Raw genomic sequence first — 8,850 nt, 5'->3', positions numbered from 1 at the left:
GAGTGAGAGCAGAGCTGAGAGGACAGAGGCACATAGAGGGTGAGGGGACAAACAGGGACAGAAGGAATTTTATGTTAAAGGACATTGGAGCACACTTTGTGTGTTGCCCATGGTTGCCACCCCTGCTGTGACCCAGACAATTCTGCTCTTCAGAAAGGCATTACTTGGTTGTGTGCTTTTCTTGCTCTGCTCACCTGCTGCAGAAGATGGAGGCTGCACAGGATGATGGAAGTTAATTCCATTCCCAAGCAACAGGCATCAAGCATCACCATGGGTAATGGGATTCTCCTGCATTCTGGGTGTTACTCCTTTATCTGGGATGCTGCAGGAGATTTTGCCTCCTCCAGCTTTACTGGAGGGGGAAAAGGGCTAAAACTAGGTTTCTGTGCTGGAGTTATTCCTGCTAGCTGCTTGAACTACAGGTAATGAAACAGCGTGTTGAAACAGCATGTGGTTTGCTTGTGGTTTACTGAGAGAAAACAATTTATTTTTTATTTATGCCTCAACATATGTTATAAATCCATTTTATGACATGGGGTTGATGCCTCAGGTTTTAGCTTTTATATTTTTCAGATTCTGTGCTGCTGTATTGTGTGAGTCTGGGCTTCATATGAGGGCATAGTAAGTTCTCTTCACAGAGTAGGGAGACAAAACAATTCCTTCTCTAGTTGGGGACCAAGGACAACAGATCCAAATTTCAGGCCCAAGAGCATAAACAATCATGGAATGAAGAGAGAAAACAAGAAGGATGGGACTTCATGGGCTGGATTTGTAACTGGACAATTAACTCCAATATGCCAATGGACCAAAACTTATAAAAGTGAGAGATCCCATAACCGGTTGTCCATTTTTGTGACCATTTTGGGTTCACCATGGGTGTAGCCCTGGCTGGGCTCTTGTGCTGCCCAAGGTGGATCTGTTGAGGCCTCCTAATAAATCCCTGCTTTATTCTTCAGCTCTGTCTAGCCTCTGTTCTAGGTCAGCCTTCACAAGGCATCAGGGTGAAAAATACGAAAGGGGCTGTACCCATGTGTGGAGCCTGAACACCTGCCACATGCAAGGGGCAGCTGGGACACGTGAGGGGGAAGGAGACCGCCGACATTACAGCCTCTAAACAGGCAACCCCTTTGGAAAATGGTGGGAAGCCCTAGCTCTGAGGGAATTTCGCCTGACAGCCAGAGAAGAGAAAGCTTCCATAAAAGGGCCGCAAGCAAGTTACTGACTGACTGACACCCTGCTTGTGGTGGGACAGACCTCCAGATGCTGTGAAAAAATGCCCGGGAAATTGGGCTGTGGGAGGAGTCTTAGCCCATAAAAGCATTTAAGTGCAACACAATTTGCCCTGCTTTGTTTTTTTTGTTTGTTTCTTGGAGGGAGGGTGGTCTCTCCCACAGGTTGAACTTGTTCGGCTCCCCTCTCTTGCACACGTGCTCCATCTGCTGAGCAGGTGCTGATGGAGCATCCAGAGTGTGATTGATGAATAATGCAATGGTTGACTCTCACAATTAAAAGGCAAATATTATGCGTATGTTAAGAGAATTTTATAGATTTATAGTTATGTTTGACCCCCCTGTCCTAGGTTACAATATTAAGATATATTCTATTCCCATCCTCAAGAGCTGCTGAAACCAGGAGGGGCATAGTTTCTCCCTTATCTCCTGTTAATGGGCCCATCAATGCCTTTCCATATGACTCAGAGATGACTCTCTCCAGGAGCCATTTCTGTTTAGTGGACCCACCACATGACTCACAGAATGATAACAGCCCATTGTGAGATGCTCTGCCCAGGGAGGAGGAGCTAAGCATCCCCACCTGGATATAATCTGGGTTTTGGGGCAAAACAGTCAGCTTTTCCACTGGATTCCCAAAGGAATGGCCTTCTTTTCCACTGGATCTTCAGAGGAAGACTACACCCTTTCTAAAGGATCCCTGCTCCAACAGAACCACACCTGTCACTGCAGGAGGGCTGCAGCCACCGTTTAATGGCACTGCTGCCAACACCCTGACCCACAGGGTACCAGGTCGTGCTCTGACTTTTTTGGTGGTTTTGCTTTTGTATTATTGCAATGTATTTTGGTTTTCTTTTCCCTTTTCCTAATAAATTGTATTTCTGACTTGGAGCGCCCCACTGGTTTTGCTTTCAAACCAGAACAACCCCCCCTTGCATTGTTATCATGGGCTGGCCGGCGTGCTTGGGGCATTTGGGAGGGTTGGCTCGTTACTATGGCAACACCTGACCTCCAATCAAGATGTAAGAACGTGATCTCCACCACTGGACAGAGAAGAAGGAGTCGATTGACAAGACTTTGGGAGGGGCTAAAGGGTTAAAAGGCGAAACATCCATTGCGTGGATGAGCGCCTGGGGCCAAAAAATCCTTTGCTCCAAGCGCTGTAATATTTTCTCTATTCAGTCTTCTGTTGTGTTTTTTGATAAGGTTTTAATAAACCTTTTAAAATTTTTGGAAGTGAGTGTCATTTCTCACACGAGCCACAATGGTAACTTTCTTTTCCTCTCTCTACTCCCTTCTCTATTCCCCTTGGGTAGGAACCCTTACCTTTCTTTACCAATAAGCAGTTCTCAGATATAATATTGCTGTGTTTGTGCTTTATGTTCTCCAAAAAATCTATCAAAAAGAATCCTTCCTGACTCCCCTTGTAGCAGGATGGGAAATTTCTCTATCTGCAGATTTTACCACTTCATATTTTGCCCAACTGAAATGATGGCTTTAGCAAGCTCTAAAATGCTGATTTTGATTAATTCCCAACAGCTCCTGTGTAACAAACAGGAAACTTCTGAGCAGTAGAAAACTCTTCTTTGTATGGTCGGTTAATTATTTGTATAAGATTTCATGTGCACATCCAGTCTCTTACTTACCTAAAAATCTTGCTTTTTTAGTGATAAATAGTTTTTCTTTAAAATTAAAAACCTTCATGTCTTAGAGATCTTTAAAAATATATATGTGTGAGCTCTGCTTGTGCCCTAGGAAAAGTGTTAAAATTGTTGTGGTTGCTGTGTTTCATCTCAGGAAGTTCAGCTGCCTGTGCCTTTTCTTCTCAGTTCAGCATTGACTGTGGTATGCAAACCAATTAAAGAGAGAAATATAGAGAAGTGAAGAGGAGAGACAGTAATATGCATGAAAATCATATTTTCTCTATAACATAATTAAATTACTGTGGCCCATGGGGTTCATTGATCTTTCTCCCATAACATGGGATTTTTTTTTTTCCTGGCTTCCTTCTTCCTGCATAAGGCTACCTTCTTTCTGAGTAGTTAGTGGGAAATGTTATCATCCAGCGAGGGCTAACTGAGCATAATTAACCATTGGGTAACTCACATCATCAAGCAGAAGAGGGCAGTAAATCAAAAGCAGTAAGACTGCTAAAACGTGGGACAGAGAAAGAATCCCTCATCCCCAAACCCTGGAGCTGAACAATGCAGGAGAAATTAATAATGTATGCTTTTCACTGAAGAAAATTGGCTTGATTTTTGTTTGTTTGGTTTTGTTGTTTGTTTGTTTGGGGTTTTGTGTTTGTTTGTGTGTTTTATTTGTTGTTTGTAGAAAATCCAAAACACACAAAAAATACTTCAATTCCACTGTTTTAGTAAGTGACTAATTTCCAATGCAAGATGTTCAGTGCTGAGGCTCTCATGAAGTGAAAGGAGCCAAACTGGGACTAAGTGCTCAAGGCTTGACAGTTCTTGCCTCTGAGAACACAATGATGCTGGATGTGAGTGTCTTTGCCACCATTTAAATTATTAATGAAGTTTTGTGAAATCAAAATCACGTCAGTCTCATCCCTCTCCACTTACTACAAGTACTGGCAGCAGCAGGAAGTCACACAAAGTACCAGTTCTAGTTGTAAGCAAAGAGAAAGGGACACTTTAAAATGTCTGAAGTTGTTACTTTATGAGAAACCTTTAATGGCTCAATTTCTACCCCACTGCCCTTCTGCACGTCTCTTCCCAGAGCCTTGTGTTCTATACCAGTTCTGAGATATCCTCACTCGCCACTGTCAACGTGAATTGCAGAGCCTGGCTGCTCCTAAATGAAAAGTACTTTTCAATGCTGAAGTATTATGCTATGGAAAACAAAATGTCCTTGAGGACAGTTATTTTGTAATTTTTCTTTAAACCAAAACAACTGAAAATAAACTGGCTAGTGTCTGTATGGAATTTCTTCTTCACAATTTCCAGACGGTTTCCCTGTATAAGAAGTGGGCATTGTGTTTTGTGCTACCTCTAGATCAAGAAAAGCAACACGCCGTATATATCCCATGTATTTTCTATGTGAAAATGAGGTAAAGCCCTCTTCCACACGGATTCCTTTTCTTTCTAAAATATTTCAACTGCTGTATTTTAAAGCCTCACATACAGCAAAAAAACACTTAGTCCTTTATTTCTATGTAATTATTTCTTTTTAAAAGCAGGATAAATTTATTCAAGAATAAAATCCTGCCTGAAACAGGTTTGTTTTGGCATTGGATTGTTCTCCTGCTCAAATCATGTAACTCCCATGTATTTAGTGGTGTTACAAGCCCTGCTGAGTATCAGAAGATTCTTGACCTTCCCTACTTTACAACCAAAGTATTACTATGGCTTTAAGGAAAGGAAGGTATTTGGATTTCTTGGTTTAAGGTTTTGCTTGTGTATTATTAAGGGAAAATTATAAATGAGACGGAAGTAATTCAGAAAAGATTAGGCTTTAACATGCAATTTAAAGGCCTCTACAGTAAAATATAAGCTGCTTTAGGAGCTTACATTATTGTTGTGGTTGTGGGAGCCAGAGAGATGACACGACATCGAGGATTCATGCAGCAGAGAGAGCTTCCATGGCACGCAGAGCTCTTATACACCCTATTCAAAAGACTCTTGTGAAAAATGCCAATCACTTGTTTTTAAAATTTTAGAAGTTTAATAGTAATAAAATGGTTCTAAAAATAGTAATACAATTAGAGTAATAATAATTTGGACAAATTGAATTAGGACAATATGAGACAATAAATACAAAGAGTTACGGACATCCAGGTACCTTTTCCTGGGCAGCACGAGCCCGAAAAAGGACCCACGTTAACAGAGGATTAACCCTTAAAAGCAACAGCCTGTTGCATAGTCATACACTTCATACATGATGCATAAATTCCATTCAAATACAGGACACAGTCTTGTCAGTGTCAACTTCTTCCTAAATCCTAACAGCGCCTTTGAGGCGGGAAGAAGTTCGTTTCTTCTGATAATGGGGCAATAAATTCTTTTTCTCTGAAAGATTTAGGTGTCCTCTGGCTGCTATCTTGCTGCGAGTCCTTTCTTTAAAAAAAGTATCCTACATAGCATTGTTTCTATTTTAACAAATTTTATAACCTAAAACTACATTTACCACACTACTTAAGAGAATTAATACAGCGTTACTTTCTAACACAACACATATAATATTCATTTTAATATTTGCGAAAAGCCAATCATAAAATACATGCATTTTTCACACTCTGCATTTGAGCCTGACTGGCTATGAATGGTAACCACCCAGCTCACTGGGCCAATGGCTACCTGCTTACATTCACATCAGGGTTGGGTGGGCCTCTGCTTTCTGCAGCCAGACCCCTCTTCCTCTCAGGCTCACAGACCAGCTGTTTCACTGTCATACGGTGTGAATAAAATCAGGGGCGTGGATAGGAAGTTTAAGTAAATGTGAGTTAAGCTGACACTAGTCCTGTGCCTTCAGGGCACAGAAACCTAGCAGCAAGTCTGAAACTTTGCCTTAATTCATGGCTCCCGGCTGCAGAGTAGAGCAGGTTCTTCACATCTGGTCCTGTCCTGACTGGGCCAAGGGCTATTGCATGAGCAGTCTCCTGCCTGATCTGGGCAAAGGCTTGTTGCTGCTCAGGGCCCCAGTGGAAAGGGTTCTTCTTACGGGTGACCAGGTAAAGAGGGCTCACGATCTGACTGTACTCGGGAATGTGCATCCTCCAAAAACCTATGGCACCCAGGAAAGCTTGTGTTTCCTTCTTGCTGGATGGTGGAGACATTGCTGTGATCTTGTTGATAACATCAGTGGGAATCTGACGCTGTTCATCTTGTTACTTCACTCCCAGGAACCAGATCTCTTGATCCTTTAACTTTGCTCTTCTTGACTGCGAAGCCGGCTTTTAGGAGAATCTGGATGATTTTCTTTCCTTTCTCTAACACTTCTGCTGCCATCTTCCCCCACACAATGATGTCATCAATATATTGCAGATGTTCTGGAGCCTCACCCTTTTCCAGGGCAGCCTGGATCAGTCCACGGCAGATGGTGGGGCTGTGCTTCCAGCCCTGGGGCAGTCGGTTCCAGGTGTACTGCACGCCCCTCCAGGTGAAAGCAAACTGAGGCCTGCATTCTGTTGCCAGAGGAATGGAGAAAAATGCATTGGCAATGTCAATAGTGGCATACCACCTTGCTGCCTTGGACTCCAGCTCATACTGGAGTTCCAGCATGTCCGGCACAGCAGCGCTCAGCGGTGGAGTCACTTCATTCAATGCACGGTAGTCCACAGTCAATCTCCATTCTCCTTCAGATTTGTGCACAGGCCAAATGGGGCTGCTGAAGGGTGAGGGGGTTTTGCTGACCACCCCTTGGCTCTCCAGCTCACAGATCATTTTGTGGATGGGGATCACAGCATCTCGAGTTGCTCTGTACTGCAGGCGGTGCACCGTTGAGGTGGTAACTGGCACTCGTTACTCTTTTACGTTTAGGAGTTCTACTGCAGATGGGTTCTCTGCTAGTCCAGGCAAGGTGCTCAATTGCTTGATGCTTTCTGTCTCTACAGCTGCTATCTCAAATGCCTACCTGAGTCTCTTTGGGTCTTGAAATATTCACTTCAAAAGGAATATTTTTGCTCAAAATCCCTGGGGGCCTCTGGGCCAGTCACAATAGGGTGTTTCTTCCACTCATTTCCAGCCAATCTCACATCAGCTTCTACCAAAGTAAAACCCTGTGATCCCCCTGTCACACTAGCAATACAAACAGGCTCTGCCCCTACATGTCTTGATGGGATTAATGTGCACTGTGCACCACTGTCAAATAAGGCCTCATATTTTTGTGGTTCTGGTGTGCCAGGCCAAGGAATCCACACAACCAAAAAACAACGGTATTCCCTGGCCTCCACCTGTCTAGCGGCAGGGCCCCTCTGAGCCTGGTAATCCTTCTTTTCCTGGACATACGTCTTGGAGGTTCCTTCAATAGGATCAGACATGTCATCATCATCATCATCATCATCATACCTGGCAGTTTGGCTATGGGCCACTGGAGCTGCTTTTTTTTGGTGGAACTTCCTCTCTGAGTCATCTTATCCTTCAATTCAAGTGCCCATTGTGCCAGAGCAGCAGTAGATTTTCTATCCCATCTCTTCAGGTTTTTTCTACAATCACGCAGGAAGAACCACAGCTCAGCTCGTGGGGTGTACCTTCTCTCCCCATCTTGGGAACGTCTGCGTTTGGTACCAGAACTTCTGATCTGTACTGCTGAGATTTGGAGAAGGTCCTCTTTAATCTCCTCTCTGAGTTTCTTGTGATTCTCCCCTATCTTATCTTCTAATTTCTGCATGAGTGTTTCTGAAGCTGCAATTCTGGCATGTGTTAAGCCATGCATGGCAACTGCATATGCTCGGAGCTTCTCTGCCATATCAAGCACGGTCTCTTTGTCATCCCACTTCATTATTCCTAAAGCAGAAGCGTGTTCTTGAGGCCTAAGCTGTACAAGTTTTCGCCACATCATGGATATACATGGTACCAAGTCTGGATTTACAGTGTTTAGGTCTTCTGAGAGACAATCTCTGCCACTGCTATTTCCCTCAAGCACTGAATCCCTTGTTCTATGGTCTTTCACTGGGTTTGCTGCATATAGAGATCATCTGCACACAGGTATTTTTGTGCCACACTTCCCAAGACCCGTGCCCAGAGGCTGTGAGGGTTAACTCCCCTCATCATTCCTTGGCCGATGACAGGGTCCTGTGACAGGGATCCCAAATGCCTCACTTCAGTGCCATCCAGAATTGTGGCCTCACCTGCAGCATCCCAGAGATGGACTAACCAACTAATTATGGATCCATCAGCTCATCGGGTGTAATCATTCCGTAGGCCACGAAGGTCCTTCAGGGAAAAGGACCCAACAGTGACTTCTGCTTTTGTGTCAGTAATTGGCTTTGAGGGTCCTTCCCTTGGATCATCATCATCGTCATCTACTGGCCGATCAGTTTTGGTTGTGTGTTTTCTGCCTCTCCTGGTAGGAGCAACAGCCATTGGTTGAGGCTCACTGTCTGGTTTAGCTATGGGCTTAGGCTCACTGTCTGGTTTAGATGCAGGTTTAGGCTCACTGTCTGGTTTAAATGCAGGCTTAGGCTCACTGTCTGGTTCAGCTACAACCTGAGTAGCTGGGGTGTTGGCTGCAGCCTGAGTGACTGGGGCAGCTGCTGCTTTATGTCCCTGCCCCCTGCCTCTGTCTGCTGCCCTACGGTATCTAGCAGTGTGTGATAAGCATATGCCAGGGCCCAGCTTATTGCAATCATCTTTTTCTCTTTAGAGTCATCATGGCACTTCTCTCTCAGGTATTCCCCCACCTCCGTTGGGTTCTGTATTTGTTAACATGGAAATTACCAGGCTACGGGATCAGAAAATTCCTTCAGGGTTCGTCCCATTCTCTCCCATTCTCCACACCACTCAGAATTTTCCATGCTTGGGTCTCATCAGCTCCTCTGGACATCTCAGCCCTCATTTTAGAGAAGTTGCAGACCATATAGAGGAAGCTTTCCAGATTAAATACCAGAAAGATGGTCTCTTTAACATTAAGGGGAAACTGAGCATTCTCAAAAAGTGCTGTA

This window comes from Geospiza fortis, unplaced genomic scaffold (genome assembly GCF_000277835.1).
Source record: "Geospiza fortis unplaced genomic scaffold, GeoFor_1.0 scaffold35, whole genome shotgun sequence".
NCBI classification, from domain to species: domain Eukaryota; kingdom Metazoa; phylum Chordata; class Aves; order Passeriformes; family Thraupidae; genus Geospiza; species Geospiza fortis.
This window is presented reverse-complemented; position numbering follows the sequence as displayed.